This window comes from Belonocnema kinseyi, chromosome 2, assembly GCF_010883055.1.
Source record: "Belonocnema kinseyi isolate 2016_QV_RU_SX_M_011 chromosome 2, B_treatae_v1, whole genome shotgun sequence".
NCBI classification, from domain to species: domain Eukaryota; kingdom Metazoa; phylum Arthropoda; class Insecta; order Hymenoptera; family Cynipidae; genus Belonocnema; species Belonocnema kinseyi.
Window position 1 is genome coordinate 108,868,385 of NC_046658.1, and position 10,077 is coordinate 108,878,461.

General features: G+C 28.0%; 1 protein-coding gene across 1 annotated transcript in view; it reads left to right on the forward strand.

The window, feature by feature from the left end:
- Positions 1–10,077, forward strand: part of LOC117167051 (potassium voltage-gated channel protein eag) — a 227,636-nt gene that overhangs the window by 103,465 nt on the left and 114,094 nt on the right. The gene's annotated exons all lie outside the window — the stretch shown is intronic.

Sequence of the window (10,077 nt, forward strand, 5' to 3'; positions counted from 1 at the left end):
AACATAACTTTACTCAACAGAACCTGACCTCACCTAACTTGAATTAACAGAAATTTATTGAACTACACGTAAAGCTCTGGAAGCATATTTTCCCAGTAGCAAGTGTGTTCCACATCGAATGGGTCAACTCGAGCCTAACCTAGAAATAAATCTAACCTAGCCTAACCTAACCTCACGAAACACAATTAAACTGATTGTGTTGTCCCTTTGTGTTTGCTGTAACTTTTAAATCAGCTTGGGCTTAACCTGCAAAGAGGTCAAACCTATCCTAACCTAAAAAAAACCTGACCTAACCTAACCGATTATGCTGGCAACCCTGTTCTTGCGTACTTTCATATTTGGACATTAATAGCAGTAAACATTTTTGAATAAAACTCTTATTCATTTGAATGTTTAAGTTAGAGTTCTATATTTTAATTGACACAAACATTGTCAGGTTAATTGAAATGGGGTCAATTCTACTTGTAGTTCTAAGTTTCTTCAAATGAGTATTGTGCGTCTAAATTTTTAACTACCTGTAGTACATGAAATGAATTTTATTGTGTTGCAACGGGAACACTTAAATTAAGTTGTCTTGCGTTAAGCAAAATTTCGTTAGGTTCTGTTAAGTTAGATTCATTTGTAGGTTAAGATCGAGTTAACCTATTAAATATAGCACACATTTAAGACTGAGAACGGTACGCTTACATAGCTACACGTGTGGTTGAATTTCATTCGGCTAGGTTAGGTTAGGTCAGGTTTCGTTAGGTTAGGATAGGTTGAACCTCTATGTAGGTTAAGCCGAAGCTGAATCAAACGGTACCGCAAACACAACGGGACAACACTATGAGTTTAATTGTGTTACGTGAAGTTAGGTTAGGTTATGTTAGGTCAGGTTTTTTTAGGTTAGGATAGGTTTGACCTCTTTGCAGGTGAAGCCCAAGATGACTGAAACAGTACCGCAAACACAACGGGACAACACAATCAGTTTAATTGTGTTTCGTGAGGTTAGGTTAGGCTAGGTTAGATTTATTCCTAGGTAAGGCTCGAGTTGACCCATTCGATGTAGCACACATTTGCTACTGGGAAAATATGCTTTCAGAGCTTTACGTGTAGTTCAATAAATTTCTGTTAATTCAGGTTAGGCGAGGTCAGGTTCTGTTGGGTAAAGTTATGTTAAATAAGTTGATATCAGGCAAGCGTTGATCCTTCACAGTTGACGACATGTTTTTGAAGCGAAAATTTGCATCACTGGCATTATTTTGAAATTTATTTGCCTCAGTGCATGATTTTTCGTCATTTTTTGAGGTTATGGCTCAACCATGACGTGATGGGTGATTTTTGATACCGAATTTGAATTCAGCGCCCCAAAATCCATAGGAATACGTGTGTCTTGTTACCAGATCCACACACTTTTTTTTGTGTGGCTGTGGTACTTTACATACATACATCAGTATTTTAAATTAATGCTAATCTACTGGAGGATCATTATCTTTGTAGAGTGGTCACCCCTTCTGGGTTGAAAATTGATTTTTTTTTAAATTCACCCGAGTGAAAATATAAGGCCTCTTTTTATTCTCTTAAATTCTCTAGCCTCGGAGTCTTTACAAGGATCTGATAAGGCTTAATTCAATATAATACAAATACTATTTAACTACTTAAAATGTGCACAAATTTCCGTTTTTGCATGTTTGGAGGCCTTAAAACGGACTTAATTGAATACTTATTAGATTCTCGTAGATTCTCTATTCAGTGCTTCTTATTTTAATGTACATGCGTTGTCCCAGGTTCGAATTGGCTCAACCTTCGACAAAAATATTTTTTTTTTAAATGTATACAATTTGAATATTTAAACAATTTAATTACATTGGTTAATTAATTTTAATTTTTAACAACAATATTTTGTTTAAGTTATTTTAAAGATTATTATTATATTATTTTCATTTTTCATCATTATTAAGTACATCATTCGCACAAAAGGTTACTTACATATATAATCGCATGCTTTAAACGCTTTAAAAAATCGCACTCGCACAGGATTTGAACCCTACCTAAACTACCTAAACTGATGTATATTACCGCGCACTCCAGCCACTTCGCTATCGAAACACTTGAAGTTTGGTTACAAAAACTCTGGTGAATAGTTTGACGGTCCCGGTGCTCCTTAAAAACAGAAAGATTGTTGAAATTGCCTAATTTTTATAGCGTAACATTATTTCAAAATGTTCCAATATCATATAATAAAAATAATTAAGAAATTAAAAAAAAAATTATTTGTTAAAAGAATATTTTCTACGATTTTCCATAATTTTACTTTTCTTAAGTTATATTACGAGAAATTTTGAAAAAAACACGATGATTCAAAACTTTGTTTTAAGTTGATTATTGTTGAAATTATAACAGATTTAATAAACAAATGCATCATTCTGTCATTTATCGGCAGTAATATTCTTTTTTTTCACTGACAATCCTTTCACTTGGGAACTTCATGATAATTTTAGCAAAATTAATTATTTTTTGTAGAATTTTTATAATTCTTTTTAATAAATTTAATTTAAAAATGGTTTATTGGGGCATTTTTTAGTCGAAAAATATATTTTTTTCAATTTCAGACTTTTCGCCTGGGATCTTCATAATAAATTTAGCAACACTTATGATTAGTTGATAAATTTTATGATTGTACAAAACAAATTTAACAAAAAAACGTATTATTCGGGAATCGGTGAGCAGAAAAATTCGTTTTTTTATTTCATTGTTTTTAATTGTAAACTTCATGATCATTTCAGCAAAACTCATAATTAATTGATATATTCCATGATCTTTTAAACAAGTGTAATAAACATATGCATTATATGGCTATTTGACAACGACAAAGTTGTCGAAAATATTGGAAAAGTAAAAAAATGGCTCATTTATGCATTTGTTTATTAAATTTATTTATAATATCAACAAGAATAATTTCACGAAAAAATTTCTTCATCATTATATTGTTGTTTTTTATTATATAATATGAGAGCATCTTTAACTAATGTTACTCTATGAAACTTAGAGAATTTCAACACAGAAAAAATGACCATTTTGTTCATCATACTAATTTATTTATAAAAACATTGAAAGTCTGATTTAAAATATTAAAAAATATTTCTATAATTCTAATTTTAAATTGCACAGGTTATTCACTTTAAAATATTATTAGATAGGAAATTTCAAATAATTAGATTTTATTTCGACATTTTTTATTATGATATTGTGTCACAAATGACAAAAGTTTTTTCATTTTTGTAGATTTGAGATTCAAGTTTATAATATAAAAGACGGACGGGCCAACTCTTTTGGACCGACTGCACTTTCACGGTCTTTTTGTAACATTTAACCAAAGTTTATCCAAAGGTCTGCTCATACTCGGACCAAGGTTTGACCGACCGTCGATATTTATGTTAAAAATTATACTGTTTTTCAGAAAATTCATGTTTTTGGTTTTAACATTCAACAGTGTAGTAAAAAATTAAACCGTTTGGTTCAAACTTTATACTGTCCATTGTATAAGTTAAAGATAAAAGTAATCGATAAAAAATTGATTTATTTTTTTGAAAAGTCGTCTTTTTGGGTAGGAAAGTATTCTTTTTTGTTGATTACAATTTACAATTTACAATTACATCTTAAATTTAATTTGTGTTACAATTATTGTTTGTTGTGAAGAATCATAAACAAAGACATAAAAAAAATCATTTTAAATAAGAGCGCCACCGATAACCAATCCAATAAATTTGCGCGAAAACATGAATTATTATTAATTAATTATTTATTAATAATTGATTAAATATTAATTAATTCTTCATTAATTATGAATTAAATGTCCATTGATTATTTATTAATTATTAAATAATTAATTTTTGGCTATGTAGGCACAAATCTACTGGCTTCGAACTATTTTTTATGATAATAATTTATATACCGAAAATTAATTTTATGGTCAAATAAATAGCAATATATCACTTTTAAATATTTTCCTGGAATTCAAAATTAATAAAAATCATTTTAATGTCAACATGCCTTATACATTATTGTTGCAGCATATTACAAATACATGTATGTTTGTATTTATGTGAATATAGATAATGCAGTGTATGTCAGATTGTCTATCAACCAAAAAGAACTCGAAAAAATATTCTCAAATTATAATATGCAGTAAATTTTAATGAATGTTCACATTATTAGATTGACAATTAAGTTTTTTCTTTGCAAATTTATCTCTTGGTTAAAAATGAACCTGTCTTCTAAAAAAGTCTTCATAACCTAAACATTTAACTATTAAATTAAAAATTTAACTATCTTGTTGAAAAATTAATTATCCAGTTGAAAATGCAACTGTTTGTGATAAAAACACAATTATTTGATTGAAAATTAATTTTTCAGTTAAAAATTTATATTTTCAAACTGGAAATTTAATTTTCTAGTTGTCGATGCGAGTACATTGTGAAAATTTAATTTGTTTGTTAAGATTCATCATTTTAGTTAAAAATTTATTTTGTTGGTAAAAATTAAACAATTTTTTTGAGCATTCTTTTTTTTCAGTTAAAAAATTTTGTTGACTAATACCCTGACTATTCTATGTGTGGTTCAAAATTTGTCATTCTTTGTTGAAAATTCGTCATTTTTGGTTTAAATTTCAACTTTTCGGTTGATAATGACCTGCTTTTTTACAAATTCATATTTTTGGTTGAAAGTGAAATATATTGCGACTATTTCCCTATTTTTATGAAAAATCCTCTTATTTCTCCTATTTGAAAAAAATCTTTGGGCTGTGAAGTCTGAATCAAAGAATAGTAACATTCGTAGTCATGACTTTTTGAAAACATTATCATTAAAGCCACTAAAAGTTAATACATTTTAGATTTAAAATCAAATAATTATTTTTGCAGCCAAACTTTCTATAAATCTTTGATCTTCTAAATTTTATTTGCTGAGAAGAAAAAAAGCTCTTTTACGTGTTATTTGAAGCGAAATGAATTTCCTGCTTGTTGAACTTCCGTTATATGTCGAATTGTTGGAAAATCTAATTGTGTGGTGCAATCACGAAACTTTTGTTTACATAAGAATCGAGTTTTTCACTGAACTAGTAATTCTCATTGATACATTACCTCAGTAACTGCACGTAGAAAAATAGAGTCTACTAAAATTCAAGGATTTTCAGTTAAAATAGGGACCGAATAGCTCATTTGTATAGTTTCCCAAATTTTCTGCAGAGTTTACCAAATTTGCAGTCATTCTAAAAATGTCCGGTTATTTTCTGTAAAATTTACTGAATTTTTGATTAGAGTTTATAGTTTGAAAATATCAATAATTCCACATGAAAGAACAGTTCTGTTATTGTTACAGAAAACTATTTGAATCAATATTTCGAATTATCAATAGCGAACCAGTGATTTTGCGACATTAACTGGTTGAATCAGTGATTGACTCAACTAAAGCAGCGTTACTAAATATACCAGTACCGCCAAATGATAGATTTAACCAGTGATAAAGCACTCAACGCGGCCAAGGCATGAACCTCCATTACAGTTGTCTGGTTCGATAACGGACCTTATTGTGGGCTAGCGTTTGTGTTAGAAATATTTGTGGCCTGGCCCTCATTTATTGTTGTGAGAGTAAAGTACGGTACTTAAAAGATAATTTTGCAAAGGTTATCCTAAAAGTGATAAATGACAAGGATCATACCTGACCATCTGACATACAGCACGTATGCCCAGATAACTGCTTGTAGTGAGTAACCAGTGAACCTCACTGATAAGACCAGTGACTAAATTCCACTGAGTGAACCAGTAAAATCTTACTGAGTGTCAAGAAGACACTTCTTGCTGTTTCAGCCAATGAGATTTCACTGTTTCATTTTTAAATACTATTCCCTTGAGCTATTTTAACTGAAAATTTTGTGTATTTAGCAGAATTTATTTCTTCATGTGGAAAAAGGCACTCGTGTTCAACTTGCACGTATCTACAAATAAGTTGTCTATTTCTATGGTTACTGCTTAACAAATAATAGATCGTAATGTCGAGGTCGATATTGGTCTGCAACAGCATCCGGTAATGGTTAACCTTTATTGGTGAGAAGCAATATAGATGTGCTCTGCTTGTATTGCATCGGAATTCGAGAAAAGCAAATAAAACAAAGAGAACGTGAAATTTAAATCGAGCTGATAAACAAAAGCCTTTTCGGCTCAATGATGCTGCAGAAAATTAACACGAACAGAACAATATTTTTATAAGTTCGAAAACGCGATCATTATTAAAGGAATATGACGAGACTTTATTAGAGATTAATTCAGAGACTGATTGTTATTATTGTTTTCATATTTAGAATAGTCTATTTATCACATAAAAAGTAATCTCTCTTTATTTTTTTACAATAAATCAAATTCATTTTTTTTCTAATGTCTTATATGTGTATCTAATATATTGAGAATTGTCTATGAGAATTCACACATTTCATTTTAAAAATATACATTTCTAGATATTTACAGGTTAGCGTGCAAATTCAAAATTGATTTTTTGTTTAAATTTGGTAAACGCTAATATTTAAAGTTCTTTTTTTATGTATCCAAAAATACTATCAGTAATCTTACAAATTTAGGAAAAAAAACGATCAAATTAATTTAAATATCACCGTATCACATGATATAATGCAATTTAAAATAAGTTTCTACTTCAAAATTTTTTTGAGTGTTAAGTTCAATTGTTAACTTTTTTCATTATTCAATCATTTAGTTTACAATGCGTTATTCTAAACTTTTTTATTTAAAATTTTCTTTATTCTAGGTCTTTATTTTCAAGCGTGTATTTTCAATTTAACGATTTTTATTATGCATTTTTGAAAACATATTACATTACAAAACAATTTAAAATCGTTTTAAATTGAAATTTTTTGATAAAAACATTTGTCGCTTTAACTGTAATTATAAAATAATTATTTTTATCATACCATCAAAAGGGCGGTTTTAGGTGCTGCGAACGATACCTAAAGTAGCACTTTTCACGATAGGCCGTAAAGTTATTTACTTAGGGTACAGCGTAATATAAAGTCGTTGAGAGTTTGATCTGATTGGTTAATGGAAATTTATGGATTCGAATGGATTGGAATGGATTAAAATGGATTGAGATGGATTGAGATGGATTGTTATGGATTGGAATGGATTTGACTGGATTGGATTTCAAATTATTAGGATTGGATTCGAGTGGATTGGGGTGTATTAAATTGAATCGAATGGAATGGATTGAGTTGGCTTCGATTTTATTGGATTAGATTGAATTAGAATGGATTGGAACAGATTTGTATAGAGTGGATTGGAATGGATTTAATTGGAGTAAATTTAAGTTAATTAGAGTGGGTAGATTGAATAATAAGAAATACTGTGTGACACTCGGCCTCTGAGTGGCACTTTGCCTCGTGTGAATTGCAGTACTCGGCGAAAGAAATTCCTATTTATCCTTGTATCACAAATAACTGTTATTTTTAAAATTGAATTGAAATTTGAGAATTAAAAGTGAACAATAATTCATTTCCCCAGAAATTCCTAAATCCGTTTAAAATTATAAAATTTAGAGATTTTAATGTTAAAAATTGAACAGTTTCAATTGAAAAGCCTGAGTCGTTTCGGGTTTGATTACAAATTTATAAACTACATATTTTCAATTTTAGAATGACTTCAAATTACTAGATTAATAATGCAGCTCTTTAATTATATTAGAAATTTTATTCAAATATTCTTTTAGTCTAAATATTCCATTTGAAACAAGCAGTTTATAAAAAAATATTCAAAACTAACTAATTTGAAACTGAATTAGTTGAAATAGAAACGCTTAAATCGTGAACATTTTCAGAAAGAAAAATGTATGCTTTGAACATTACGATTCTAATTGCGCCATTGGGACCAATTTTTATTTGGAAGTGAAGTTGTTGAATTTAATCTATAATTAACAATTGAATCCTGATTAATGTAGAGAAAATTAAAGTCGTTTTAAAAAATATTTAGAATTGTTGAAAGGTTTTAAAGTTTTCTTTAATCTTTTAATGACTTCAAATAATTTAAAAAGAAATGTAAATTTTTGCAGAAAACTGATTTTTTATTTTGAAATGTTAATTTTGAGAGAATATTTAAAAAGATTTCAAAAGACTTTCAAAGTTGCCATAAAAGAAACTTGAAAAATTTAAGGTCATCGTTTAATTTTTTGGCGGATTTTCTTGAAAAACTTCGAATTATTTTCAAATACATTTAGAAAACTTGAAAAAAAATGTTAATAATTTGGAATTTTAAATGTTTTTGAAATTTTCAAAACCAATACAAGTTGTATGTATAAATAACAAGTGAGCAATCATTGATATGAAACTACTTAAAATTAAAATAATTTAACTTTGAATTCAAAAAGTCTTCAGTTTAAAAAAATTGTAATATTTTAATTTTTCATAATTAAAATCATATAAATTAACAAATTTACCAAATTATTTATTTATTCTTTAATTTAAAGCTTTGAAAATGATGGCGTGGATTTATATTATGTGAACTAAATTTGAGTATTTGAACTGTATAATTTATCAAAGTTTAAAGTTTTCCAATTTTTTCAATTGCCTCGTTGAAAAGTGTTAAAAGCTTATATTTCGTACGTGCAATTTCTTAAACATTTTAATAAAAAATTGTGAATTGAAAAATGTTTAAACTTTAATGTTAAAAGTTTATAATTCAAGAGTTTTACTTTGAATGATTTAATTTACAGTTCAGTTTTTATTACTGAAAAAGAAAAAAATGCTTGCCTTAAAAGTTTTAATTTTTTAATTTCATTGATCGTGAAAAGTTTTTACTAATCGGGGAAAAACCGGAAAATGCCCGAGATTTATTTTTCTTTGTTTAAAACAGCTACACTAGAAAATTTATGGAATTATTTTTTTTACCGAAAGATAGAAATTTTCGGAGATAACGCTTACAAAATTCAAAAATTAAATTTTTATTATGCACACTTGTAAAGGCCTGCATCTTGTTGGTCAAATGTACACATGCAATTATCTGCCGCAAGTACCTCTTTACTCGAGTCCCATTGTCTCCAAGTTAAAAGTACATTTCATTTCATTTTCTCGCGTTTGTTACTTCTTTCTCACTTTAGAGGATTCTAAAATATAATGATTATACTATACATTTGAATAATTCAAAAAGGAAGAATTTTTCATTATAAGACTTCGAAATTCAACAGTCACAAATTACAAGCTTTCGAAACTGACCAATTTCTAATTTAAAGCGTTTATGGTTAATTAATTTTAATTATAATATTTTTCAGTTAAATAATTTAGAAATTAAAGTTTTTAAATTAAAGAGTTTTAAACGCAGGCCAATACAAATTAAAGGATTTTAGATTATATAATTTTAAACAGCAAGAATTAAAATTGAACTGTTTGAAGTTTTATGTACGTAAATTTAAACAAAATCAACATTAAAGTGTTTAAAAAGCAAAATATTGTTTATTAGGGGTATTCAAAAAATGTATAAATTTATAATTTTAGGCTTTTGATTATAAATAAGTTCAAATAACAACATTTATAGAGTAAGTAATTTCTAATTATGAGAAACTTAAAAAATGTGAAAGTTTATCATGGAAGTTGTTTATTATTGAACATTTTCACAATCAAAGGTTTGTAAATAAATTTTTTAATGATTAACCAGTTAAAAATTTTCCAATGAAAGGTTTGAATACTGTACTATTTTTCAATTAAAGCAATAAAAAATTGATTTATTCTTAAAAATAACAATTCAGGGTTGAAAAAAAAAATTGTGAATAAAAAGATTACAAAACTGAACGTTGAAAAATTGAATGAAATTCTCAAATTTTTTATTTGGTGGTGTTTAAAAACGAACAGTCTGGTGAACGGTCGGGTGCTTTTCCAATTAAGCTATTAGAAAGACTGAAAGAAGAATCATCTTTCAAAAATACACACTATCTCAAGCCAAGTGTTACGAGGGTAGTTCAATAAGTCCTTAGAATGACCAACTGATGGCGCGCGAATCGCTCCAAATCATCTGTTTTCAGTCAGCACCACTCCCGACTAGATATATG